This window comes from Toxorhynchites rutilus, chromosome 3 (genome assembly GCF_029784135.1).
Source record: "Toxorhynchites rutilus septentrionalis strain SRP chromosome 3, ASM2978413v1, whole genome shotgun sequence".
NCBI lineage: Eukaryota > Metazoa > Arthropoda > Insecta > Diptera > Culicidae > Toxorhynchites > Toxorhynchites rutilus.
The window spans coordinates 7121028-7149015 of NC_073746.1; the positions used below are offsets into that span (position 1 = coordinate 7121028).

At 36.1% G+C, this 27988-nt stretch overlaps 2 protein-coding genes across 2 annotated transcripts in view; both read left to right on the forward strand.

The window, feature by feature from the left end:
* LOC129774716 (CD63 antigen-like) overlaps nt 1-27988 on the forward strand; it is a 208572-nt gene that overhangs the window by 36104 nt on the left and 144480 nt on the right. The gene's annotated exons all lie outside the window — the stretch shown is intronic.
* LOC129774717 (dynein axonemal light chain 1-like) overlaps nt 1-27988 on the forward strand; it is a 107202-nt gene that overhangs the window by 35458 nt on the left and 43756 nt on the right. The window contains exon 2 of the mRNA XM_055778610.1: nt 20202-20350. The gene's annotated coding sequence lies outside the window, so the exon portion shown is untranslated. The remainder of the gene's footprint in view (nt 1-20201; nt 20351-27988) is intronic.

A 27988-nucleotide genomic window follows, 5' to 3' on the forward strand; every position in this document is an offset into this window, starting at 1 on the left:
GTTCGGCCCAACCTTAGAGATTTCGACCACGGAGGAATAAAATCTTGCCAGATCTTTCGAAACCTGAATGACATTAATAGATTTTCCTTTAGGTTTGGGCCGGAAAAAAACAACCCATGGACCAGCTCCAGGTGCATCGTCTGGATAGACCTTGACACGAGGAGAGGAAACAACTGAGGGGGAGGACGAGGTCGATTGTTGAGCGGGAGCGGGATCAGTAGGACTGGGAGGCAAGTTCGGGAGTTGAACGGAAGCGGGAGATTGAGGGGGCGAAGAGGAAAAGTTTGCCAATTTTCTTGAGGGGGGCTTGTTGAGGTTAATTAACTCTTTCTCTGAAGAGACATCTTCTGAGCGGGGAACGCGTTTGAACGACTTCCCAGCCCCCGTTGTAGCTAGTGAGGAGGAAACAGTAGTTTCAATCTCCATTTCAACTTGACCTTCTGCCATTACGGCAGATATGAAATAATATAATTTTGAATTCTTCTATCTTCCTAAACCTAATATATATATTATACCTAAATCTCACACCAATGCGAATGAAATGAAACGGTGTCCCAATCGAACCGCGTGGCAATCGCTCGGTACAGCTGCAACGGTGAATCGCACCACCACACGATGATGGAATCGATGACGATGATAAAGCACACACAGCGATGATACGGCTCTTCTCACTCGCGCAATAAAGAGAACCCCGTTAGGGCGAAATAACTTCACCAGCCACTGATAACGGTATAATCTCCACTGTATGATAGACGCGAACAAATTTGCGACCGATGTCTTCGGACTGCGCGAGCTGAATGGACTTATGGGATATATTATACACGATTTTTGCATGTATCGAAGTCGGTTTTCTTATTATCTTATTATTATTGGTATTTATTACAATCTTTAATCATCTCCAAAGCTAGCCACCTCCAATAACATTCCTCGATTTAAGGCTCCAGCATGTCACCATTAGTCAAACGGTAGCCTCAGTTAATCGTCGACCTAGGATATCCTGTAAACGCTGCCAGTGACAATGTAATCATAATCTCATCAAGGAAATCGTTAATCATCATTAACACCAGAGCACATGATAGCCATGGAATGAGCCTGTTGCTGACTCGTCAAAACTCGTCGAAACAATAATACAGCTCAGCTGTACTCCGTTTTATCTGTGTTCCAAACCAGAGAAAACATAATTAAAGTTGTAATGTGATGCTTCGTCGTCAATGATCTGTACTTTCAGGTACTTTGGCGGGTTAAATGTGGAATATGAAATATCGTAATTTTTCATTGGCATTGTATCTAGCGACTGATGACAATTGATTATCACATCAATGGAAACACATTCCATCCCCTTTCATTGCGGTTAAAGATTTTTTCAGTTTCAAGCTGTTTCTTATACTTTGAGAATGGTTCTGAAAAATCATTTTTGTTTTAAAAATGTTTTATAACATATAACAAATGCGAAATTTCACTAAACGAAAACCAAATGATGAAACACAGGGAAAATTCATCAAAATTAAAAATGTTCACAAAAAAAATAAACCGAGAATTTGTTGCCATTTGTAGTTTTGTCGGGTTTGCCCTGGAATAATGTTGTGGGGAAGCAACAATTCGCAGTGTAGAGATAGTTTTGAATTGGAAGAATTTGGTGCAGAGCTCACTCTAATATGGCTGATAAACATCATCCATCTAAATTCGCGTCTGTGTTCCATCCATGATGCGTTTCATCGCTCATTGATGATAACTAGGCTCACGGGAACCATGGTTGACTTCTTGCCAGTCATTAGTTCATCCATTCATTATACGCATTTTCAGGGCTATTTTGTAGGCATACTCGATTTTACCCGGGTCAATCGGATGATGACCACCAGAAAACAAAAACAAAAACGTATATTCAGAATATCCTCTGAACTGGAATATCGATTAACCCTTCTATTTTGGTAGTCAACAGAACGTAATTCAATTTGGTGCTGTGTATCAAATGCACAGCGGTTTGTGCTGGGGTATGGAATAGAGTGTGATGATATCACACCATTATGAGGGCGAGATTTTTTTCCCAATTCTCCCGAAATCCACTGTGAAATCACTGTAAACGTGAATGCACAATAAGATCGCATCTGCTGACAAAACAGGTTTCTGCACTTTTGGGTTACCCACAGAGAGCGAAACTCTTGAACAGCCAGACCTTTTGCAGTGCCAACGAGAATGGAAGTTCTCATCATCATCCAGCAGATTAATATGAATGAAATCAATATACGATTGAGGAGTTGCTTCTATCACAGATGATGTCAATCAGATCGATATCGTGCTTGAAATGGCCCTAGGTCTTATCTCGAGACAGAAAGAGAAATACATTATCTTCCAAAGCAAGTGTTTGTGAGCATACAATTGTTCCGTTCCCCGAGCGGTTGTCCGTGCTGGCATGTAGTATCCTAATTAAGGCTCAAAGAATTTAATTAGATCCGGTCCCCATCGCACCGGACAGCTCTCTCGTTCTTGGGAGCAGGAATGCCCACGGCAGTATTTTCACTAGAACGGTGGGAGGGATTCTGGAGCGAATGATAAGGATAGTTTAGTATGGTGATAATTAGGGTGGGTGCTCTCCTTGCAGTGGAAAAGTATCGTGTCGTTTGAAAGGAAGGATGAAATGTTTATTTGGGAATGTTTGCTAACGCAATGAAAATAAGTCCTGTTGCATTAGAGAGTGTACTATCCTTTTTTAAAGTGAGCGGGAGTCTTCTTGTTCTTTAATTAAAATCTGTCGGTGTTTACTACAAACACAGTGAATCAGCATCATTTACTGTTCATAGCATTTCTGGTAGCAATTCTACTGGAGTATGTGTTTTTAAATAATCTTTAGACGCTTTCAAAAATATTGAAATAAATATAAATATAGATGAGATACATGGATACTAATGTAGTCTTCAACTTAAGTTATATGTGATCGTCCACGAGGCAAGGGACCTATTCCGTGTTTTCAACATTTCGAGAAAACGCGTTTAAAGTTTTTACTATCACTCCGCGAGATTGCGTTACAAACTATCAACGGTATTTCGGTTTGGATGGTCGAATCAACTTCGGTAACCACTCTGAGCATTAACACAACCTTTTGTAGTGTTTCTTCTTGCGTATGTAAGCGTAAGAGTGTGAATTCGATCGTTTTTTTGCGGCGTAATATTCGGTTGAAAAGTTCTTATCAGTTCACGTTTGCGTCTCTAATTTTCGGTATGAAAAAGTGATCGTATTAATTTTTGTCTATTCTGTATTTTTCGAAATTAAAAATAACCGTAGTGATGGATAGTGATTAGTGACATCGAATCTTCTTCATCATCTGATCCGGATACTTCTGATCCCGGCGATGACAACTTGTTAACTATGATTGAAGATGACAGTCTTCCTTCAACTGCCAACTCCGTTATTTATTCAGGTACTGTTAAATTGAACGAAACGACTGAGGATGACGACTGGATTGCCACTAGTCAAATGTTAGGTGGAGAGGAAGAGGCCGACATCGATATTCCCAATTGCTGTGAGTGGCAATATAATAAAATCATTCCACGAAGCTTGATCATTAAATTTCGACAGTAATTTCAAGAACTAAATAAAAGTGAACAATCAATCGCTGTCGTTTCTCGCTTAGAAGCTAATCGTCCGCACCCGAGTTTCAAATTTATAATGATAGATCAGATTGTAAAAGTGAACGAAAATCCTGTGAAACGTTTGATAGACTTTATACAACTCATCACGAATTTGCCGTAAAATGTACTTATTTATACACGACCTCTGGATAAAGCGATATAAAACATCGTTAAACATTCTGATGGTGAAGGTGTATCTGAAAAGGTTCATGGCCTGTTTGATAAAGCAAAAAGTCGTTACAACTGTATCACCGTCGAAAAGGTAACGGAAGTAGTGAATTTCATAAAAAATAACGCGAATAATGTTGGCATTCCGCTACCTGGACGTTTTCCGAACTTTAGAAATAATAAAACTACGAAGCTGCCATCAGCCGATACGAAAGCTTCTGTGTATAGATGTTATTTAGAAAGCTGTGGAAATGATCAATTCGTCGGTCGAAGCTCATTCTACAGTCTATGGAATGGTATGTGTCCATTTATAACCACGATGAAACCAGCTGATGACTTATGCGATATTTGTCAAGAGCATTCAGTTTCGTTTGGTAAGAATACCAATATCTGTGCCGATGCCTTCTTCTTCTTCTTCTTCTTCAATGGCACTAACGTTCCTAGAGGAACTTCGCCGTCTCAACGTAGTATTACTTGCGTCATTTTTATTAGTACTTAGTTGAGATTTCTATGCCAAATAACACGCCTTGAATGCATTCTGAGTGGCAAGCTCTAGAATACGCGGGATCACAGTGCAAGTCGGAGGAAATTTCTTTGACGAAAAATTCCCCCGACCAGAACGGGAATCGAACCCGAACACCCGGCATGTTAGTTATGACGCTAACCACTCGGCCACGGGAATGTGCCGATGCCATTGAGGTGAAATTGAACGAGTTCAAGGAGCACATCAGACTGGCTCGATTTTTTTTTATCCCATTTATTTATTTATCAGGCTCATTAGCATTTTATCTGTAACAGAACCGGGTTTTTATCGTGTACATGTACATATGTTAATGTTTCTATAAATTGTAAATTACACAGTAGAAGTAGTAGCCATTTAGGCGTTAGGTTTTCTGTTCCATTACATTATGGTAAATTACACTCTAGTAGCTATTTCGGCGTAAGGGTATTCTATCTGTTCTACCATTGTTCAGCAGACCGGACAGCGGAGACAGTTGATATTGATCATTGTTGGGTTATTTATAGAACAGCAGCCCGATGTTTCTTGCTGAGCAGAGCAGTTGTATGGATGAATCGATCTTCCACCGTGGATCGATCTCCATAGCTGATGATGGTTGCGTGGACGTAATTATTCTATAACAACACAAAGGTGGTCAATTGAGGGCCCTGAGTTTGAACTCACGATCGATCGCTTAGTAAGCGAACGCGTAACCAAGTGGCTACGAAGACCCCCGACTGGCTCGATTGCAACAAGAATATTACCAGAAATGTTGTAAGGAGGGAGCTGATATGGATTCAACTTTAGTACTTTCTTTTGATTACGCTCAAACTGTTTCATATCCTAGCAGCCCTCAACAACGGGGATCATCCTACTTCATAGCTGCAAAGAAATGCAACATTTTTGGAATTAACAACGAAGTTACGAGAATACAGAACAATTACTTGATCGAAGAACAGTACGATGTAGCAAAAGGACCGAATTCAGTCATCAGCATTGTTGGACCACTATTTATCGAATCAGCCGCCATCAAAGAATTTAATTTTGTTTTCGGATAACTGTGTAGGTCAAAATAAGAACAACACAGTTATAAATTACTTGGCAAATCGTGTCCGCTTGGGTCTGAACAAAAGAATCGAATTCAACTTTTTGGTAACGGGTCACACCAAATTTTCGCCTTACAGAATGTTTAGATTGCTCAAAATGAGCTACTCTCGTCACAATGTCGATTATTTTGATGATTTTCGTGAATCTGTGATCAAGTCAACTCCAAGTGGTCACAATCTTGCTGTTGATTGTAAAGATGTTCCTTTCTACGATTATGCCTTCGCTTCATTCAACAAACCTCTAAAAGGTAACTGAAACCTGGACTCAATTTTTTTTGCTTCATACTGGAAGTTAATTTTAATTTTGTTATGTTATGTTCTCCAGGCACATTGATTTTGAAGTCCGTGTTAGGGAAACATAGCTTGGTGGAAACCAAAATACTCTCGACTTGCATGTATATTTTTCATTGGCATTGTATCGGACTGTAGCGGACATCCACACGTACATCGATTTTTTTGTCTGTGTTTTGAGGTCTGTGTTGGGGAAACTGTGAATCGGGCCAATCAAAACTTGGCAGTTAAGTGGACCTTACACGATCAATATAATTGTCAATATGATGACATTTGAGAGCATAATGACAGCTGAACACAGCCGACGACGCAGAAATCCAGATTTTCTGATTTTCGAGCATCAATATCGTGACACTTCATATAAATGAATGATGTTGACGTTTTATCTCTCGGACTTCGAGACTGAGTTGCCAAATTAACCATATTTGAAAGCGTGCCTGTAAATTGGCAGACATTTCGTTTTTGTTAGTATTTTATTGCGATTGCAATTGAATTTTATAAAGTTAAGAAATTCTAGGAAACACCAATGTTACTTTTAATGGCAAAATACGGTACTTTTCGCAATACAAATCAAAACCTCAAAGTAAACTGACAATGTGATGTTGAGAGAGTGGATAAAACTTAATAGCGTTTTAGGAGTTTTCTTAATGTTCTTAATTCGGTCATTTTTAGCGCTAGCAAGTGGGGCAGCCATTTTAGTCTAAGTTGTGTTTTTCTTCGCATTCCGTTATGAAATTTGGAGAATGAGAAGGTCTAGGAAAATCACTAACAGGAAAAAAACTGGCGGTAATTTAAGGTATAGGGCAATGAGGTACATATCGAGGTGGCACAGTAGGCGAAGTATATCTATATTGGCAAACAAAATATCGTGTCGTAATTGTTTGCATTTAATATGAAATGTATTTGGAAGAAATAAAACAATTCTTAGGGTTGCATAATAATTTGAGCCAAAATTGTCATGAAATCATTTAACTGTTTGTTTTTTTTACAAACGACAATTGTATCGTGGCTTATTTCGATTATTTATTTGTTAAAAAGGTCCAGAGAGCAGTCGTATGCTTAGTTCTCGAAAGCAGTAACATTTTCGATGAAATTTTGATTAATTAGGCAATTATTCTCTCACAACTTACACATCAACACTGAGAGCCTTCGAAACATCGTTAAAATAATGAAACTTCGTTTATTTCTATGAACGTGGGAGAGTGAAAATGGCACATGGATATATCACTTTTATTCGTCTTTTTCGACGTGATTTCACAAATATTCACTTCACGCTATCGCATTAGCCTCATATTCAGCGGGAACTCTAAAAAAAATGTACGTTTTTAATTAATGAATTACTTCCTGAAAATAGTATTTTCACATGGATGCGGTGGGCAATTAAAGATAAACACAACGACTGACGTCACTATTTGAGAAATAGTTATGGCAGCGCATGCTATGTCGCTCGAAACTCTACCATCTTCATTACCTTTTTTCCAATACATTGGGTATAGGGTGAATATGATCTGTAAATTATATATGAGGGGCTCAAAAGGAAATGGGTGTGAGTGACTTGATCGATTTTATTTCCATCTTTCGTGAATAACTCATCTGCTCGGAATGTGTTTGCAGTTAAGTTATGACCAAAAGAAGAGAAACTCGAACATGCCACTTACACCCCTTTTTTCTGAACCTCTCATATAATCTTATACATAAAATAAAAACATTTGCTTGCAGACAATATTGCATATATTTTCGTAAACTAAAAAAAAACTGGCATCTCTGAAACTGAAAGCAACAGCCTGTATTTGTGAAGTGAGTATTACGGTGTGTTTTTGAGTAAGAAAAATGAATTTAAAAGTGTAAATTATGAATGAAAACTAACTTTTCAGAATCGAATAAGTATTCTATGCGAAGGCAATTCGGTTTTATTCTGCAAGTGGTGAGAAAATGCTCTACGAAAATTATGTCTGAAATTATTTTTATATTATAATAATCGGTTTTAGTAGGAATATCGAAAAATTTCGAGGAAAGAAATTAAGTTTGGGTTATGACTACGTGTATCAAGTAATTAAATAATGCCAAGTAGAAATTTTCATTCAAATTTTACCAATTTTAAATTGCCTTTAAGCCTTCTAATCTAATGAAGAATACTTTGGATCCCAAACTCGAATGTCGTCACCAGTCATCGCGGATATTTTTGTTGTCCCGGGTTGATGGCGATATTGACCGTGTAAGGTGGCAACATATTGATTGAGGTTAGATCCAATCGGAAAGCCTAGCTGTCACGATTTTGAAGACTCATGTTGTCAATAATTTTGATCGTGTAAGGTGCCCATTAGGGTGTTTAGATAACGCTTGACATTTTACAATTATTCAAATGTTCATCTCATGAAAAGTAACATTTTATTAATTGTGATAGACGCGTGGAAATATTTCCTATCAATTGATGCAAACATGTTCCCGATCTGTTAAGAAATGTTCGAGTTATAATCATTCGAAATACGGGTTGGGTTAGCACACAAATCGGCAGAACAAATGTATGGGTAAAAAGGAAGTTCTTTCAGTTTTCATGAATTTAAACCGTTTAGTTTAGCGAATTGTAATGTAAAGCATATCAAACAAATCTTAGAGAATTTCCGTTTCGATTGGTATGCAAATCATGAGAATTCGTTCACAGTGAAAATAGTTATTAATGTTAATTTTATTTCATAAAAACGGAAAATGGAAATGGTGACCAAGAAACTACCGAAAAGCCTGAAAAAATCGATCCAAAAAGTAAGAAAGGAGTTCAGAAAAAAAACACCACGAAAAAAAAATACCGCGAAAGCGAAACCAAACCAAACACCGGTACGGTTCCGTTGGCATTGTTTCACGGGTAATTTCGACCATTAGTCGGAGTAATTGATACCATCCATTGTCGTTTCGCTTGGTGTGTACCATATTCCGCCCGGCTCTGACCGGTTTAGTTCCGTGTTGCCGAAAGGGTAACGAGAATGGCACTGGTGGGCGGTTTGTGTGTTCACTGAGTGCAATGCTCTGCAATTAGTTTTTCAATATTTTATGCCATCCGTTCGCCGCATTCGGGGCTATGCTGAGCGACTGCTTCGACTCTTCTGTTCGCCGTCTCGTCGGAACGTGTCTGGTTTTTTTTTTGCGGGGACGCATAATGGACAATTAGTCGTCCTAAATGAGTGTAGTTTGTACGTGGGTGAATAAACGTTTGTCTATCACCCGGTATAGTGGGAGAAGTGTTGGTTTAGGAAGCCTTTCCCAAACAAGGCAGCAAAAGATGAAAATGAAATTTACTGTGCACTTAGTTTTTACCACGGCAGTGGAACTTCATACAAATCACTCGTCGAAAAGTGTCTCCTTTTTCACTGCTTGTTTACATCGACGAATATATTTTTTTCCACTAGGTTTCGTAGGAGAGTGTATGCATACTGACAGATTTCTACTACGAAGTGTTTAATGAAGGATAAAAGGTGGGAATGTTTATGTTTATATATGATTTATCGTACGATTTAATTGAATGTTGTTTATTTTGTTAATGAACAATTCTACGCCGAATGATTCGAAAAATGAATAAATTTTACACGATCCTCTCCGAGTTTTTCATTCTTGTACATATAGGGTCAGCTATCCAAAATCACAATTTTCATTATCATATGACAATTTGTTTATTCAAAAATGTTTTTTTTAAATCGTAACTTGAAATCAAGATGTATGATAAAAATATGATGTTATTGGAAAATCATTTAAATATTTAGAAAAAATAATATTTTGAATACATCGTTAAATAAGATTATTTAATGCTTTTATTTAACACGTTTCGTCCTTCGTCAAATTTCTGTCCGTGCCTTTAGGCACAGACCTTTGTTCTTTTTTCCCATTGAAACCAGTATTAATTCAGCCATTCCATGCCAAACCGATATCATTTTTTCACAGTTTTGTCAAAAATGATTTTTTCCGAAAATTCATAACTTTTGAACTCCTAGACCGATTCAGATGATCGATATATCAAATTAAAGCCAATACCCTGGTATTTTTTGAAAAAAATACAATACCTGCAGAAAATTTGAATTCTGCTCTCGTTATTATTGATTGTATTCGTTTTTTATTGCTTTCATAGTCTCGGGACCAAAGGTGATATGGTTTTTTATATTTTTCCTGGAAAGCTGAGGATTTTTCACACAACATATCTCGAAACCAGGGAGGCGTGTTTTTTCTCGTTTTTGACATAATTTACGAGAAAGTAATTTTTGCCAAAAATGACTTTTTTCAAAAATTCATCACTTTTGAACTACTAGCCCGATTCAGATGATCGACATATCAAATTAAAGTATACTAGCTACGTTTTTTTGGAAAAAATAACACATTTGCCAATTAATTGGTTTATAATCACATACATCCAGTCTAGTCGCATAGAAATTTTGAACGTAAACTGAAAACATGTTGACTTTGAAAAATCATAACTCAAAAACGAAAAATAACACCTCTCTGGTATTCGGATATATTATGTGAAAAAAAAACTCAGCTTTCAGGAAAAAATATAAAAAAACATGGCGCCTTTGGTCCCGAAACGATTTAAGCTATAAAAAACAAATATAATCAATAATTACGAAAACAAAATCCAGGGGGTCTCCGTAGCCACATTGGTTGCGCGTTCGCTTAGTAAGCGATCGATCGTGAGCTCAAACCTCTGGGCCCTCATTGACCATCTTTGTGTTGTTACAGAATAACTACGTCCACGCAACAATCATCAGCGATGGAGATCGATCCACGGTCGAAATAAGATCGATTCATCCATACAACCGCTCTGCTCTGCAAGACACATCGGGCTGCTGTTCTATAAATAAATCAACAATGATCAATCAACTGTCTCCGCTGTCCGGTCTAACTGGGTGATGGAAGAACAGGAGGAAAGACTCTTACGCCTAAATGGCTACTGTGTAAATGTGTACCATATGCAATGGTATAAAAGGGAATACTCTAACGGCGAAAAATGGCAACTGTCTAATGTGCTAATTACAGATATGATAAACATGTGACATGTACATGTTAAATTCGGCTCTGTTACAGCTAAAATGCTAATCAGCCTAAAATAAACAAATGGATAAAAAAAAACAAAATCCATTTTCATTCAGAGTTTAATATTTTTTCAAACAAGACTAGCTTATTGGCTTTAATTTGATATGTCGATTATCTGAGTCGGTTCAGTAGATCAAAAGTTATGATTTTTTGTATTGGAGAAAATGGGAATTTTTGGACCATTCATAACTCAAAAAATCATTAATTAATAAACAGAAAAAAACGCTTCCCTGGTTTCAAGATATGTTGTGTGAAAAATCCTCAGCTTTTCTGAAAAAAATATAAAAAACTATAGCGCCTTTGGTCCCGAGACTATGAAAACAATAAAAAACGAATACAATCTATAATAACGAGAGCAGAATTCAATCTTTTTGCAGGTATAGTATTAAAAGACCAGGTGATTGGCTTTAATTTGATATGTCGATCATCTGAATCGGTCCAGCAGTTCAAAAGTTATGAATTTTTGGAAAAAATGCGAAAAAATGTTTTTTTTGAACACCCTAAATGGAAATCAATGGAAGTCACCCTAACTAAAAAAAAAAATATGGGTCTCATAATTTGCGATAAAGAACAAAACTACCACTTTTGACGAAAATCTGAGAACCACTATATCGGTTTGGCATGGAATTGCTGAATTATGACATTGACTATTGAACAACGAGTGGAATAAATTCACACACCTAATATGAAAAACCAGTCTTAAAGCGATTACGGATTCCATAAAGCATGTTGTACTATATTGGGGTATCAACCCATGAATCTGTATTGGAATGAAAGTTTTCGTGGTTTTACTCTTTTTTTTTATCCCTTTTGTTTATTTTAGGCTCATTAGCATTTTAGCGGTAACAGAGCCGAATTTTAATCGTGTACATGTCACATATTTATCATATCTATAATTAGCACATTACACAGTTGCCATTTTTCGGCGTTAGAATATTCCCTTCTATACCATTGCAAATGGTACATATTTACACAGTAGCCATTTAGGCGAAAGAGTTTTCTATCTGTTCTTCCATTATCCACAGTTAAGACTGGACAGCGGAGACAGGAAGGAAGGAAGGTATTGAATTAGAGAGACTTTAAACTCTGAGAGTTCATTCGTCTCTAACAGCGGAGACAGTCGTTGATCCATTGTTGAGTTATTTATAGAACAGCAGCCCGATATTTCTGCAGAGCAGAGCAGTTGTATGGATGAATCGATCTTATTTCGACCGTGGATCGATCTCCATCGCTGATGATTGTTGCGTGGACGTAGTTATTCTGTAACAATACAAAGATGGTCAATGGGGGCCCTGAGTTTTGAACTCACGATCGATCGCTTACTAAGCGAACGCGCAACCAATGTGGCTACGGAGACCCCCATTTTACTCTTTAGTAATTGTTTGTTAATGTTTTGTAGAGCACTTAATTATAGCAAAAGCACCATCCCTTGGTTGAAGGTCCTCTAGGCTGTACAGCATTCGTTCGAACAAAACTGATTTTTTCAGCCACGAAACCATTTTTCAAAGCCAACGAATCAATTGAAACAACTCACCAAATGATCCGAAGTCACACCTGTTTCCATTTTCCGGCGCCATATGCAGTCGTAAAAAAAAGACCTACAAAAAAATACACACACGAGCCATATGAAATTTTCATCATTCGTCATATTCACATCCCCACATGGGGGAGGGTGGGGCTGGAAAGATCTGTAGAACGCGGTCCAGTCGGTCCTCTCGGTGGATTCCGCTGTTCATGTCTGCAGGTGAAATCAGAAAAATGGAATTATTTGTTAATTTCCTTTTCCCTCAAATTGATTTTCAATTGGGGAGAGAGAACGCTGTACGAACCGTTCCTTGATATGTGGACGGTCTCGAGCCGTATCCGGCGGAGCGATTCGAGAAATGATGAGTGTTTATTTTGGAGTAATACCAAGCCGCCAAGATGATACGGATCGGTTTGATTGAACTCGGTTGCCTTGCGGGAACATTGGTGAGATTAATGTTTGCTGGTGTGAATAATGACGGGACTGTGATATGTTGTGATTGCATGATTTTCGGGATAATTTCACGTCGTATGGCATCGGTATTTGATTACGGATGATTTATTTGTGTTTTACATATGGCTTTTCTGTGGTTCCATATTTTGCATATATCTCGAACAAAAAATACAAATAATGTAAAACAAAAAGGATTGCGTGAGCGAGGGTGGCATCGGACGACATTGGTGCTTTTCAATAACTCTTCGAGTTGGATAATTTAACTCCACTCTATAATTAGTGATAAAATATACATGATAAAAGCAGATGGGCACTCCCCGATAGTTCACATGAACTAGTTCCTCCATAACAAGATATGTGAAATGTGGTGTTTATTTCCATGCAAAGTTTGTTTCTTCAATATTATTAGGGTAGATCGATAAATGATGAACAGTTACGATAATTACAGTGAAGTTCATGCTTTCTTGATTTCTTCGATGTAACTCACAAAAAATGTAAAGTTAGAAATCAAAATATAAGGCCAATTTTGTAATTCTGCATAATGCTTTATTGATATAGTTGCTACGAAGCTACCCTAAAACTTTACTCGAGTGCCACATCAGGGCACATACACTCATTACATCGATCCGCTCGTCACGAATGGTATATTTTAGAACCATTTATTTTTACGCTGACATTGTGAGAATAAAACAGGTGGCTTCAGGAGATACTCGTTGATAGATCATGGAAATTCATCGTCGAGACCTTGGTTAGAAATGATGAAATACCATCGTCACTGAATATTGATTTTGGCGAACACTTGTGTTGAATGAAGTTGGGGATCCGCATAAATTTATTAAATCCCAATATATTCGTCATCTCCACGTGACATGTCTGAGTGACGACGCATGCTTCCGAGTGCTTCCTGCCCGCCATGTGGTGTGTCATATCTCCCTCATCGCTTCACTGTTCTCCCGGCGTAGATTTTTCAAGCCGACGGATGTGTGCATGATAATTTCCGCTGAGCACGTTCGAAACGGTTCAATATGGAAAGGGTAGCTGTGTTGAATATCCATTGTACTTCGCGGCATGAATCCACGTTTCAATTAGGTTGTATGAAATTAACAGATTTATTGTTACATTTAAATTATGTTCACATCTGGCTAAAACATATTTAGTTTGAATGTCTCTGATGATTGATTGAAAAAGAAAACATTCATGGCTTCCCAGCAAATCTAATATCGCTATAGAAATCAGGAAAACAAATTGCCCCCGCATTAGTTTACCCCCTGTACACTTGACATTAATTGGGCACGATTATAAATTCCGTCTGGCCCATGATTGCCATCTTCCTTCGCTGATTGCGCGTGGCTCAAACTCCACTTTCGGCGAATAAACAAATGGCCCGGGGACGAAAAAAAAGCAAAAAAAAGGTACCGCCAAATTGGATCCTAGGACACGAAGACACACGAAAATAATAAAAATTGCTCAAGAGAGGCAATTTGATTTGGAATTGGTACTTGCTAGAATCTTCGTCCAACATTCACAATTATTATTCCAATGCGAATGTTAATAGGACGGCGATTGAGATCGTTCGCTTGAATTTCGAGTTTTTGCGTACGAATACTTACATCGCAAATATTAATTTGTTTTTTTTCTATCGAGTTGCTGCCGAAGGCCACTTCGCGAAATTGTCACAATGTGGTAAACATTCATCATATAAACCGATCCGGATCGAGCCGTCGCGATGAAAGATAATGATATATCGGTTTTCCTAGTATTCGCGCTTCCAGCGCTTTGCCCCTTGGGGGCAAACGAATTCCATTAGCGAGCCTTAATACTTGGCTCAATGTGTCATGTAATCCCATATAATAATAATCTTGGGGCAAATCTCTCTTCCGAGAAGAAAAAAGAAACGGAAATGCGGTACACGTGTTCGTGAATAATCGTCGTTTGGATAATCCTGCCACTTAGAAAGCTCAGGGTGTATGTTTTGTTGTTGTTTAAAATTGATTTGTTCCACTCATCGTCGCAGATGTCACCAAATCGATTTAGATCCCACAGAAAGTTGTTTCATAAAGATATTTGTTATATAAATCCAAAATCAGAAGAGAAAGAAAAAAAACAGAAAGAGAGATGATATTCAACTCGAGGGTTCGTTGTGGAAGCCAGACCATTTAATCCGATGAAATAAAGCATATACACATGGAGTGTCTGGAAACTATATTGCCACCAGGGAAGAATGTTTATGAGCATCATTAGGCGTTTGATATTTGTTTTCCGGGTATATGTTTCGCTAAAGGTGAAATATTCCAGACGACTGACTCCTCCGATGAGGGAAAACGTGTTCAATTAGTTACACATCCCCGCGTTACATAGTAGTCGATGCAGCTTCATTTCATTTTATGTGTGAAATGAGCGGAAGAAATAGTTTCACCTCTACAGTACGTTCCGATTGTGAATTTCTCTCTAAAAAATTTGACAAGATAACAAGATAACAAGATAACAAGATAACAAGATAACAAGATAACAAGATAACAAGATAACAAGATAACAAGATAACAAGATAACAAGATAACAAGATAACAAGATAACAAGATAACAAGATAACAAGATAACAAGATAACAAGATAACAAGATAACAAGATAACAAGATAACAAGATAACAAGATAACAAGATAACAAGATAACAAGATAACAAGATAACAAGATAACAAGATAACAAGATAACAAGATAACAAGATAACAAGATAACAAGATAACAAGATAACAAGATAACAAGATAACAAGATAACAAGATAACAAGATAACAAGATAACAAGATAACAAGATAACAAGATAACAAGATAACAAGATAACAAGATAACAAGATAACAAGATAACAAGATAACAAGATAACAAGATAACAAGATAACAAGATAACAAGATAACAAGATAACAAGATAACAAGATAACAAGATAACAAGATAACAAGATAACAAGATAACAAGATAACAAGATAACAAGATAACAAGATAACAAGATAACAAGATAACAAGATAACAAGATAACAAGATATCAAGATAACAAGACAACAAGACAACAAAAAAACAAACAGATATAATATTTAACAATAAAAAAAAAATAACATTGAAAATACTACAAAAACTTCCGAAAAAACTCAGAAAAAAACATCAGAAAAATCAGATGAAATTAGAAAAAAAATTTGAAAATGAGAAAAAATCTGAAGAAATTAATAAAAATCAGATTTTCAAATTTTTTTACCAGTCTTTTGTTCAGATTCAGATTTTTTCTCAATTTGTCTAGATAAAACATTTGATTCTTCCTTTTTGTCTGTTTTTCTGATCTTTGCTGATATTCTCTAATATTTCAAATTTCTGATACTTTCTGATTTTGTTTTTCAATTTTTAGATTTTTTCATGGATGTATAATTCATATTTATTCTGTGCTTTCTACTGATGAAACTAGTCCGTTTTGGTTTTTTGTTTTTGTGTTAAAGAAGGTGTTGATGACCCACTATGCAAAGTGTTTGTATGCCCATGCATGCAAAATTAATTTCGCCCGATTTTAGGGATAAAAAACCAGCATTTATGTAAACATAACTCACCGGCGAAAAAGCAGGGTTGCTAGTCAGTTATGTTTAAATATTCTAATAAATTGATAGACAGTTCACACAAAACATTCAATCGGACAGGACGTTTTTATTAATAGTGAAGAAGGTGAAAATTGATAATAGAGGAGAAAGTAAATTTGAAAGTAAGTTAGAAAGAAAAGTGAAGTGATTGAAAAATAGCAAACAAGAACAACACAACGTAGGAAACGAAAGGCACGGATTCAACAGAAGGTTTAAGCAATTTCAGCTCACTTGCCTCTAGCCCGGAAAAGAGCTCTTGTGAAAAACATAATTCTAACTCCTCTACATGTCTTGAGAAAGACAATTAATTCCCGCTCGACGCTCTCCGGCAAACGGTGTTTACTCAACAAACAACAAACGAGAAGTGTTATAAAGCACGATCCTGATTTCGCAGGTTGCTCTGATTGAATACGATTTCATCACGGGAACACCTAGTGAAAAAACATATCCATTCGCTCGGGCGCATTCGCAAGCGAACTATTTTTCATGACCTCTCCGCGTACTTGGAAAATAAAAACTGATGTTCTTGGTCGCGATTTTATCAAGGGACACCTAATCGATTTAGCAAATGTATGCGAAAGGAAATCCATTCAGTCCGGCGCATTCATAAGCGAACTATTTTCCATGACCACTCCATGCGAAAGCAAAAGATGGATTGGATTTCCTTGCTTTGCTTTTTCGTTTTTAAAAAGCTTTGAGCTTTGCTGTTCATTCGCCTCTGAGCGAATGGATTGCCGAGCTGGCATCCGCTTATATACAGATTTTTGTGATTTTAGTAGATTGCTTTCAAAGCAAATTTTGAGCTATTGAAACAAGTATACGAAACAGGAAACAAGCAACAAGCAACAACGAATAATACGTAGACATATCGTACGATTTTATTCTGTTGGTTAGGAGGTATTAATGTTTAAAATCTTGTTGCTCCGGCGTAACGCTCTCGATTTCGAAACTTTGAACTTACATGAAAGACGTGGTCCTACGTAAAAAATCGGATTAAATAAAAAAGTGGAACACAGAACAAAGAAAAACAGATAAAAAATCATTTGAAAAAATCACATGAAATCATAAAGAAAACGAAGAAAATCAGAAAAAAATCTAAAAGGACAAAACAAAATCAAAAAAAAATAGGGAGAATCAAATGAAACCAGAAGAAAATCAGGAAAATCAGGACCATCGGAACCATCAGGAATAAGCAGAAGAAATATTTTTAAAAATTGAACAAAATCAGATAAAATTAGAAAAAATAAAAAATCAGAATAAATCAAAAAATCAAAACAAGGAGAAAAAATCAGAGAAGAAATCAGGAAAAAGAAAAAAAAATCAGGGATATCAGTATAATCAAGAAAACATAAAAAAAATACTGGAAAAATTATGAAAATCACAAAAATCACGAAAATCTGAAAAATTGATGTTGTTCTAGAATTGATAACGGGTAGAGACAAAGAGGAAAGACAACTTTCACAAATAGAAAAAAATCGAGGGGTTGTATCCGAGACACGACCGCTTAGGACGTAGGACTACGCAATCTTTTTTTTTTTTAAATTTGTTGGTTTATCATTCCGGATACTATATTTGCGAATACGTCGAAATTTCATATATAACTCTTTACATGTACTAGAAATGAGCAAGTTCTAAGTTTCGCGCAACGCTAGATGCACTTCAAGTGAAATATTCGCTAGCGTTCACAACTCGAGGGGAAACATAAAACACAAAACGAGCAGAATAAGCGATATTTGTTATTTCGGGCACAGACATATTCTGAGAATTTTCCTCAGAGGAGACGTAATACTTATACGCTAGCGACAGCTTACTTACTATGCATGGGTGGAGTTTACTTCGCAAATATTCTCATTTCGCTATTCCCCTTCGTTGTTTCTATTCTAGCGGTTGCATAAGTTGCTCGTTATTGATAGCTCTGTTCGGGAGAGCACACAAATGGACAGACCAAATGTATGGGGAAATGGGAATGCTTCCAATTTTCATCAATTCAACCATATACAGACTATTGGATTGTAATGTATAGCATATCAAACAAATGCTAGAAAATTTCCGATTCGATTGGTATGCAAAACCTTAAAATCCGTTCGCAACAAAAATAGTTATTAACTTTAACTTTATTTCATAAAAACGTGACCTTTTTTCTGGTTTGGCACCCTTAATGTAAGACGAAGTCCTACGTCAGAAAAACCGTCAAGTTAATTGAGGGGCTTAGAATGCAAGGTGTCGACTTGATCGATTTCTCTTCAGCGACTTTCTCCTTTGATCATAACCTAACTGCAAACACATTCCCAGCTTATTTGACTATGTGTATGATAGGTCAGAACCTCAATTATCGATTTCTATAGCAACATCAAATTGGAACGGGTTTGTGCACAGAGTTATTCACGAAAGAAAAAGTTTATGGAGAGCAATCGATCAAATCACTCACACTTCTTGCATTCTAAGCCCCTCAACTCAACTGCAAAAATGTTCCAATTTAAGTTTGCTATACAATCCGATAGATGAGGTTCTGACCTATCTTCCACATTGTCAAATACAGCTGGGAATGAGTTTGCAGCCAAGGTATGACGGAAAGAGAGAGTCGATGTAGAGAAATCGATTATGTCTCTTACACCCCTTTCATTTTGAGCCCCTCAATTCAAAAATTTAAAAAAATTAAGAAAATAGGGGTGCCAGAAGGCGTAATTGTACGCCAGCTTCATCAGTTTCAAATTTCCATTTCTATGCTTAAGAGTGGATCTGTACCGTTTGCTGAAATTCATTATTTCCTTGAACGACGAAGAAGAATTGTCAAAAATCTATCTTTTTGATTTAAATTCTTCAATAGTAAATGTGAAAATGTTACTAACCTCTCTAGATTCTCTGGAAATTCAACATGAAAAAACATCCGAAATTGAGTTGCTACATTCCGAGGAAAACGCGAAATAATTTCATTGGGATGCAACGGAACGGATGAGAATGAACAGTTCATACCGAAATGTTTATTCTGGATCCAGACAGGACGGATGAAATCGTTACTTGAAACATAAAAAAACAAGAGTAAATTTTGATATGCGAAACCCACCAGAAGAAATCATTGAAATATAGCAACTTGAATTTATGACCGTAAATCATTACAGTAGCAGCGAGCGCCGGAATGGGTACAAATCCGTCTCTCAAACTCTCACGAAAACGGCGTTCCTTGTTTCCTTTTTTTCAGTAATATGCAGAGCAAAATCGTTCAATTTTTTATAGCCCGCTGCCATTTGTTGGGCGGCTGTTTCACAGAGGGAATGAAATTGTCAGAAAAATGTTGCTCCGAATACAATATAACTGTGTTGTGGAAATCTTACGCCTCGGTAGCTGTGTGAACTCGGTTATGATTGAGTCACGTGATGGTTCTGAAGGATAAAAACGACAAGGATTATTATAGGAGCATTTATGTTTTCGCTTGAAAAATGTGCCTATCACGGAAATGTTCGCTAAGCACGATTGATACGATTACTGTCCCCTCATGAATTTATTATAAGACTCTCAAATAGAACAAGTCCACCGTAAAGCCGTCGTAATCGATTTTCGATGAATAATGACTGTAAACAGTTACCACTCCATTCATAATCCAGCAAATCAATATCATTCTTGGCAACAGCGTGAGGTGTCAGGGAAATAAAATGCGATTCGTTAACATCGTTTGAAAGGTTTAAAGGCGTATTATTCATTTTCATTTCAACAGAAAGCAAACGGTCTCGTTAATAATGATTTACTACGTTGATTTTTCGGGTGACCGAAATTTATCGTCTTATATTTCTACCCGTAATTGTTTCATTAGATTTTAACACTAATTTATTGCTTTCTGCTCTCGTTTCAGGTACTGTGATAACCAGAGGAATTCAAATTATCTCAACGTCACGCAATAGAACTGTTCAAGTGCGAGTAATCTTGCATAATTGTGCTTTCTTCTCGGCTCTGAGGAGAATGGTTGACTCGACGGTTATTCCAGACATGAACGGTCGAAGGGTATCCTTTTCGTCATTGCCGTTATCATCATTATACTCATCATCATCAATGTCTTCGTTTCCATTCAACAGAATTGAATGATAAATTCGCGATGGCAATTTGAATGCCAAACCTGCAAAAGACGTTCCTTATCAACGGACAAAGATGGAATCCCCTTTGTCAGTTGGTTATGTTGACTTGGTGCAAAATTACTGTTTTCAGTAGAATTTCATTATGTGTTTCCGCAAAGCGGTTTGTTGTGAACGATATGCGATAATGGGGAATATGTTGCTGGGCAGCCGTATTCCAACATATCTTTATGGTTCTAAAATTCTCTAGGGGGATGGTGAATGAATAACACCGGAAACACAATGAATGCGCTTGTCTGCTCATAAAGTTTGTGTTAGACAGTCGCACTTGCGGTAGATTTTAATTTTCCACCTTGAATTGAAAATAATGTAGAAATTCACTCATTGAATGCTTACCGAATTTCATAGTAACATTGTCATAACTGATGAATTGTACTAAGATTCACAATAACCATTTCCTCTAAAGGCTAGTCATTATTTCGAAACGAATATAAAAAATTACTAGGGAATGCAAAAAAAGTAGTGGCCAGAAATAAACAAAACTGGAAAAAAATTAGAAAAATCAGAAAAAATGAAAACAAAACAAAAAAAAATCAGAACAAATCTGAGAAAATCTGAAAAAATTTAAAAATATTGAAAATGTTTATCAAGCATTTTGCCTATGGTATGAAATGGTATGCGTAGAAATTCAGTGAGCTGAAGATATGAAAGCATATCCTTCAATACAATCTTGAATAACCGAGCCAAAGCGTTGTGTTCTTAACCGCTTTTGTAATCCGTGTTAGAAAAACACTTTTCGAAGTGCAAAAAAAATGCGAGTACAGAAGTATCCCCCGGCTTGCATGAATCAACAACTTCAACTGCCACTTTTTGTACTATAGAAGCTTTAATCTTGAAAGTTCATTTGTCTCCAGTGTCTGCACGATTTTCCCAGGTTCCTAACTTTAGGAGACCGTGTTGAGGAAACATATTCTAGTCTGCACAAAGGCAAGCCAGTACAGAAGTACTCGCAGTTTGCATTTATTTGCAAAGCCGATTACCCCAGACATCTTTTTTTTTGAAGTCTGTGTTAAGCAAACACATGTCAGTCGGAACAAATGTACCCCCGATTTACATGTATTTGCAATGCCAATTTCCCCAGACACCTTGGCTTAGAAGTCTGTATTAGGTAAACACATTTCAGTTGGAACAAATGAATTGCAAAAAATTGCAATGCCAATTTCCTGAGACACCTTGCTTCAGAAGTCTGTGTTGGGGAAACACATTTCCGCCGGAACAAAAATGCCCCCGATTTGCATGAATCTGCAATGCCAATTTACCCACGTGTCTTGGATTTAAGTTCTGTGTTAGGGAAACACATTTCAGTCGAAACTAAAATACCCCCGATCTGCATGAATTTGCAATGCCTCCGACTTGCATTGCAAATTTTTCCACGCTCCATGGATTTGAAGTATGTGTTAGGGAAACACATTTCAATCGGAACAAAATACCCCCAACTTTCATGTATTTGCAATGCAGATTTCTTCAACGCTGCTTAGTTTTGAAGTATGTGTTTGGGAACACATTTCGGTGAGAACAAAAATCCCCATACTTTCATGTATTTGCAATGCCGATTTCCCCTAGGCTGCTTGGTTTTTATGGCTGTGTTGGGGAAACCGTAAATTGGGCCAATCAAAACGAGGTAGTTATGGCGTTTAGATAACGCTTAACATTTTACAGTTATTCAATTGTTTATCTAATGAAAAATAACATTTCATTAAATGCGATAGAAGCGTAGAAATATTCCCTATCAATTGATGCAAACATCTTTCCGATCCAGTAAGAAATGTTCGATTTATACGCATTCGGGATCTTTCATTTTTTCTTGCATGTTCTGTGTTCAGGTTTTCACTTAACCTACCCCCCCCCCCCTCCTATACTCCGGTTAGACGTAGTCCCACGCCAAAACCAGAAAACAAACAGAATGACAAGTTACAAAATATCATGTCACAAGAAAAAAATTTTAAAATATCTGAAAACATCGGAAAATCAGTAACAAACTGAATGAAATTTTCTGGTTTTCACAGAAAATCAGAAAACATTAAATCGCAAAATCACAATCACAAAAATAGAACAAAATTAGAAAAGAAACGAAAAACACCAGGATAGTCAGGAAAAACAAAAAAAATGACCTCCGACTTGCATTGCAAATTTTTCCACGCTCCATGGATTTGAAGTATGTGTTAGGGAAACACATTTCAATCGGAACAAAATACCCCCAACTTTCATGTATTTGCAATGCAGATTTCTTCAACGCTGCTTAGTTTTGAAGTATGTGTTTGGGAACACATTTCGGTGAGAACAAAAATCCCCATACTTTCATGTATTTGCAATGCCGATTTCCCCTAAGCTGCTTGGTTTCGATGGCTGTGTTGGGGAAACCGTAAATTGGGCCAATCAAAACGAGGTAGTTATGGCGTTTAGATAACGCTTAACATTTTACAGTTATTCAATTGTTTATCTAATGAAAAATAACATTTCATTAAATGCGATAGAAGCGTAGAAATATTCCCTATCAATTGAAGCGAACATCTTTCCGATCCAGTAAGAAATGTTCGATTTATACGCATTCGGGATCTTTCATTTTTTCTTGCATGTTCTGTGTTCAGGTTTTCATTTTATCCCCCCCCCCCCCATACTCCGGTTAGACGTACTCCCACGCCAAAACCAGAAAACAAACAGAATGACAAGTTACAAAATATCATGTCACAAGAAAAAAAATTTAAAAGATCTGAAAACATCGGAAAATCAGTAACAAACTGAATGAAATTTTCTGGTTTTCACAGAAAATCAGAAAACATTAAATCGCAAAATCACAATCACAAAAATAGAACAAAATTAGAAAAGAAACGAGAAACACCAGGATAGTCAAGAAAAACAAGAAAAAATGAAAAAAAAAATCAGAACAAAACAACCAAAAAATTAATTTTTTAAATTTTCTTTTCAAATTCTTAAAAAAAACAAAATTCAAAATTAAGAAAAATCCGAAAAAAAAAATAAAAAAAAACAGAATAACAAATCACAATATATCATATCATAAATAAAAATCTGAAAACATCGAATAGACCAGAAAAGAAATGATAGAAAAATCAGAAGAAATCAGGGAAATCAGAAAAAAACAGAAGAAATCAAGATGAAACTAGAACAAAAAAAACCAGAAAAAGTCATACAGAATCGGAAAAATGCATCACAATCACGAGAATAGAAAAAAAATCAGAATAAATTTGAAAAAAATGATAAATGAATCAGATGACATCAGAAGAGTTAGTAAAAACAATAAAAACAGAAACATTAAAAAATTAGAACAAAAAAAACCAGGAAAAAATCCATACCTAGAAAAAAAAAACAGATAATTTAAGAAAAATCCGAAAAAAAATAAAAACAGAATAACAAACCACAAAATATCACGTCATGAACAAAATTTGAGAAAAATCTGAAAACATCGAAAAAATCACAAAGAAAATCTGAAAAACACTGAATAAATTAGAAAAAAATCATTTTATTAATGATCAGAAGAAATCAAAAAAGAAAACAAGAACAAAACCAGAAAAAATCACAGAAAATCAGAAAAAGATACTGCGCAAAATCACAATCACGAGAATAGAACAAAATCTGAACAAATTTGGAACAATCAGAAAAAAAAACCGAAAACATCAAAAGAGTCTTATGTGTGAGAAACAGATATAAAAGAAAACCGAACAAAACAAGAACAAGAGAACTAGAAAAAGTATTGAATTAGATGAAATTAGATCATTTCAAATTATAAAAAATCCATTAACAATCAGAAACAAATCAGAAAAAATTAGAAAGATCCGAAAAAAATTAAAAAAAACTGATTGTCAAATCTCAAAATATCATATATTAAACAAAATTGGAAAACAATCTGAAAACATTGAAAATATAATAAAAAAATATTAGAAAAATCTGAAGCACCATTAAAAATCACAGAGAATCGGACAAAAATACATCGCAAAATCACAATCACAAGAATAGAAAAAATCAGAACAAATTTGAAAAAAAAAAACAAAACAGAAACAGAAGACATCAGGAGAGTTGAGAAAAACAGAAGCATAAAAAAATTTGAAAAAAAAACAAACAAATTCCGGTAAAAATTGTGAGAAAATCACGAAAAATCTTTTAAAATTCTAAGAATTAGAACAAAAAAGCAGAAAAAACAGAAGAAAATCATTTAAGAATCGGAAAAATGAAAAATCAGAAAAAGAATAGAGAAAATTATAAATCAAAAAATTTTATGGTGACACGGTGCAACTCATGAGTTATACTAAGATTAACAATTACCACTTCCTCCAAAAACGAGTTATTACCTCGAAACGAAAATCAAAAATTGCTGGGGAATGCGAAAAAAGTAGTGGCTAGCGCTGGACAATCTCGGTTTTCTGTTTTTCTAAATACAGATATTTTTGTAACAGACAGAAAAACAACAACAATAAGCTTGTTTATTCGACAAACCCATTAGTGCGTCTTAGAAGTGGTTTTATCTACGAATATAACAGTACTTGATGTAAATTGAAGTATTTGACGATGAGTGTATGGTACCAATGTGTACTTAGCCAAAGATCAAAAGTAGGATCTCAAAGGAATTATCTGTATAAATACCCAATATTGGTTGTAGGAGGTTTCCATTAAATGTGCAAATTTGATTGCTCATAGCGATTGCTTTGAATCTACAATCATAACGGTGAAGTTAGTGATCGCAACATCAACATCAGTACATTTGGTTAAAAATAACCGATCGACATTGCAAAGTGATGCATGAATTGATTGCTAATAATATAAACCACTCATATCAACCGTAGATACAGAAAAAAACAGGAAATTGACGACATATTTTTTCAATCAATGAACGAGCGCTTGAAAAAGCTTATCGAAACTATGTGCTTTGTGTCCACAACCTATTCATTATAAACAGCTTTTTTCATAGAAAAAACAACATCATGTCAGTAACTTAACAAAATTTACATTGGCATTTATAAACAGCTTTATGCAAATCTTCGCATAATCAAATAGAAAAGCACATCGCTGGATACACTTTCCATGTTTGTTTTTTATTGCCCCACTCAAGTCAGTTATCACCGCATTCCAGGACTGCCATTGTGAACCATTGCGCAATGTCCCTCCTCGCAGTCTCGACCGGCCACATGAGAGTGCAGAAAAGATTTGCATTTCTATGTGGGGAGCAATATCTATGGGGGTGTTTTTCATGACCGGAACGTGCAGCAGCCAACGACACACTCTCTCTTACGCTAAAGTTTTTCAGTCAATTTATCATCAACTACTTTCCTACGACGGTGCCACCCTTGAGAGGCTGCCGGCAACAATTAAACCCTCTCGACTTTAAACTTTTTTGCACAGGACCGAGTTGAATTCCCTTCTGGCTGGATTCTGGATTCGAGCAGCAAAGGGAATGACACTGCTCAGTTGAACGGTGTCATATTGTTTGGTAAAGTTCTTTTTGTTCTCGTATCCTGTGGATGTGGGTTTATTTATCTTTCGACATGAAAGAGTTGCATACATCAATGTGGTGAAGATAAAGGATCTCTTTGCAAGAACCTGCTAACTCCTATCGGTTTATCAGAAAGAGAAATGGTATCGAACAGCTAGTGGTTAGCGGTTAGCAGCAGGATAATCAATGATCTGAATTTCAAACCGTCTTCAAAGGAAATCTTTTTTCACTATTGATTGGACCGACGGAAATATGTTGGAACAGAAAACAACAAAGCGTCAGTGAATCCATTTTTATAATACAGAACTTTGGAAACCTCAATTTACATTGAAGAGGATCACATTCATACAAAATGCTTGTGACTGAAATGTAGTCAAGACTATTGTCAGAGACTAGAATATTCAAAAGGACATACCACATTTGAACTGAAATCTTGGAAACTCTGTCAGAAACCATATGACACACCAGCAGCTTCGCACAATGATTTGCGAAAATTCAGTCACAAATAGCAGGAATGGATCGCGAAAGTCATTCAATGTAAGTTTCCAGCTCGACAAAACTTTATATCACGTGAAGATAAACTGAAAGTAAAATACCATATTGTCCGTCCTTAGAGTAGTCTCCAGCACAAAAGACGATATGATAACACACTTTTGAACCACGTGGAAACCATCATTCAGGTGAATAACAATGAGAAGATAAACTGTCGACGATGAATGTACTGCTTTATCCTGTGATTCCTATGTTGTTCTGAGGTATATTTATTCTTTTGAACATTAACACGTTGAATGCCACGGTTTAATAGCGACTCTATGGAAATTTTTAATCGTATTAGGGCCAACGTTTCTTATCGTAGTGGAAGGTGTTTTTGTTCGAAAGGGAAATCTTGTAAGCTTGTATGCTTATATTAGTTACCTTTAGTGGAACTGGTACAAATTCGGTATCCCATTTTGTTTTTTTGGACTTAGCTCTTGGCCAATGCTCGAAATTTCTTCATATTACGTCAGCTTATGAAGGGAACTATTGCGGACATTTCCCCGATTTCAAAAATCTTGATTTGGCTCGGAGCTTTGAGCATAGAAGTGAAACAACTCAAATTCGAGTACCCAAGATGCCTGGGTATAAATTTGGCAACCCATGTTTTTCAAATTAAAAGAATTGTCCTAAAATCACTGAAAATGTATTTTTTGACATTTTCATACGAAATAAAAGTGAAGTGCACTTTCTTACGTAAATTAACTCAACTTTGACGAAAAGCATGCAATTTTACAAAACAAAGAGCAACAAAAAACGATTTTTTCAGGAAAAAGTGAACAAATTTCATCTTGATTTATTTCTAACTAAAAAGTAAAACGAATCAAAAGCCTTTACAAAAGTCGCAAGCGTCGTAATCAGTCTCGCATGGGCAGGCAATACTTAGCATAGTGTATCATCAACACTATGTTTACATTGGGGTGCCAAATTACCCACATATCGAATTTTCACTTTGGAATAAAATCTATTAAATTTGTGATTAAAATCTCGATACACTTACTCGAATTCATTGAAGAACATCAATTTCTTGATCCAAATCAGCTTTAATATTTAAAATCGGCTCACTATTCGATTTTTAATGATTTTTCAAAAGATGCACGTAAAAATTTTTCAAGATTTCAAAAATAACACAGATATTTTGGGTTTTTGGCATCTGACGTTTGTTACTACATTACCAGAACACTTTTTTTTATTCACCACCAGAGTGCGCTCATTACCGCCGGAGATCCGGGTGGGTACCAAATTACCCACGGGGTACCGAATTTGTACCAGTTCCTCTATATATAATCTTATAATCTTACGCCTAAAAATGGCTAATGTGTAATATACAACATGAGAAAAATGTACATGATAAATTCGGCTCTGTTACAACTGAATTGCTAAATGAACCTAATTAAAATAAATGTATGAGATAAAAAAATCAGATTTGGGTCAAATGTGCACCGTTTTGATGTAGAATTTGTTGCCATTCTAAAGATAGCTTCATCATCCCTCTCACATAGAAGTCTTGATCCTTATTGGCGCAAAACTCTA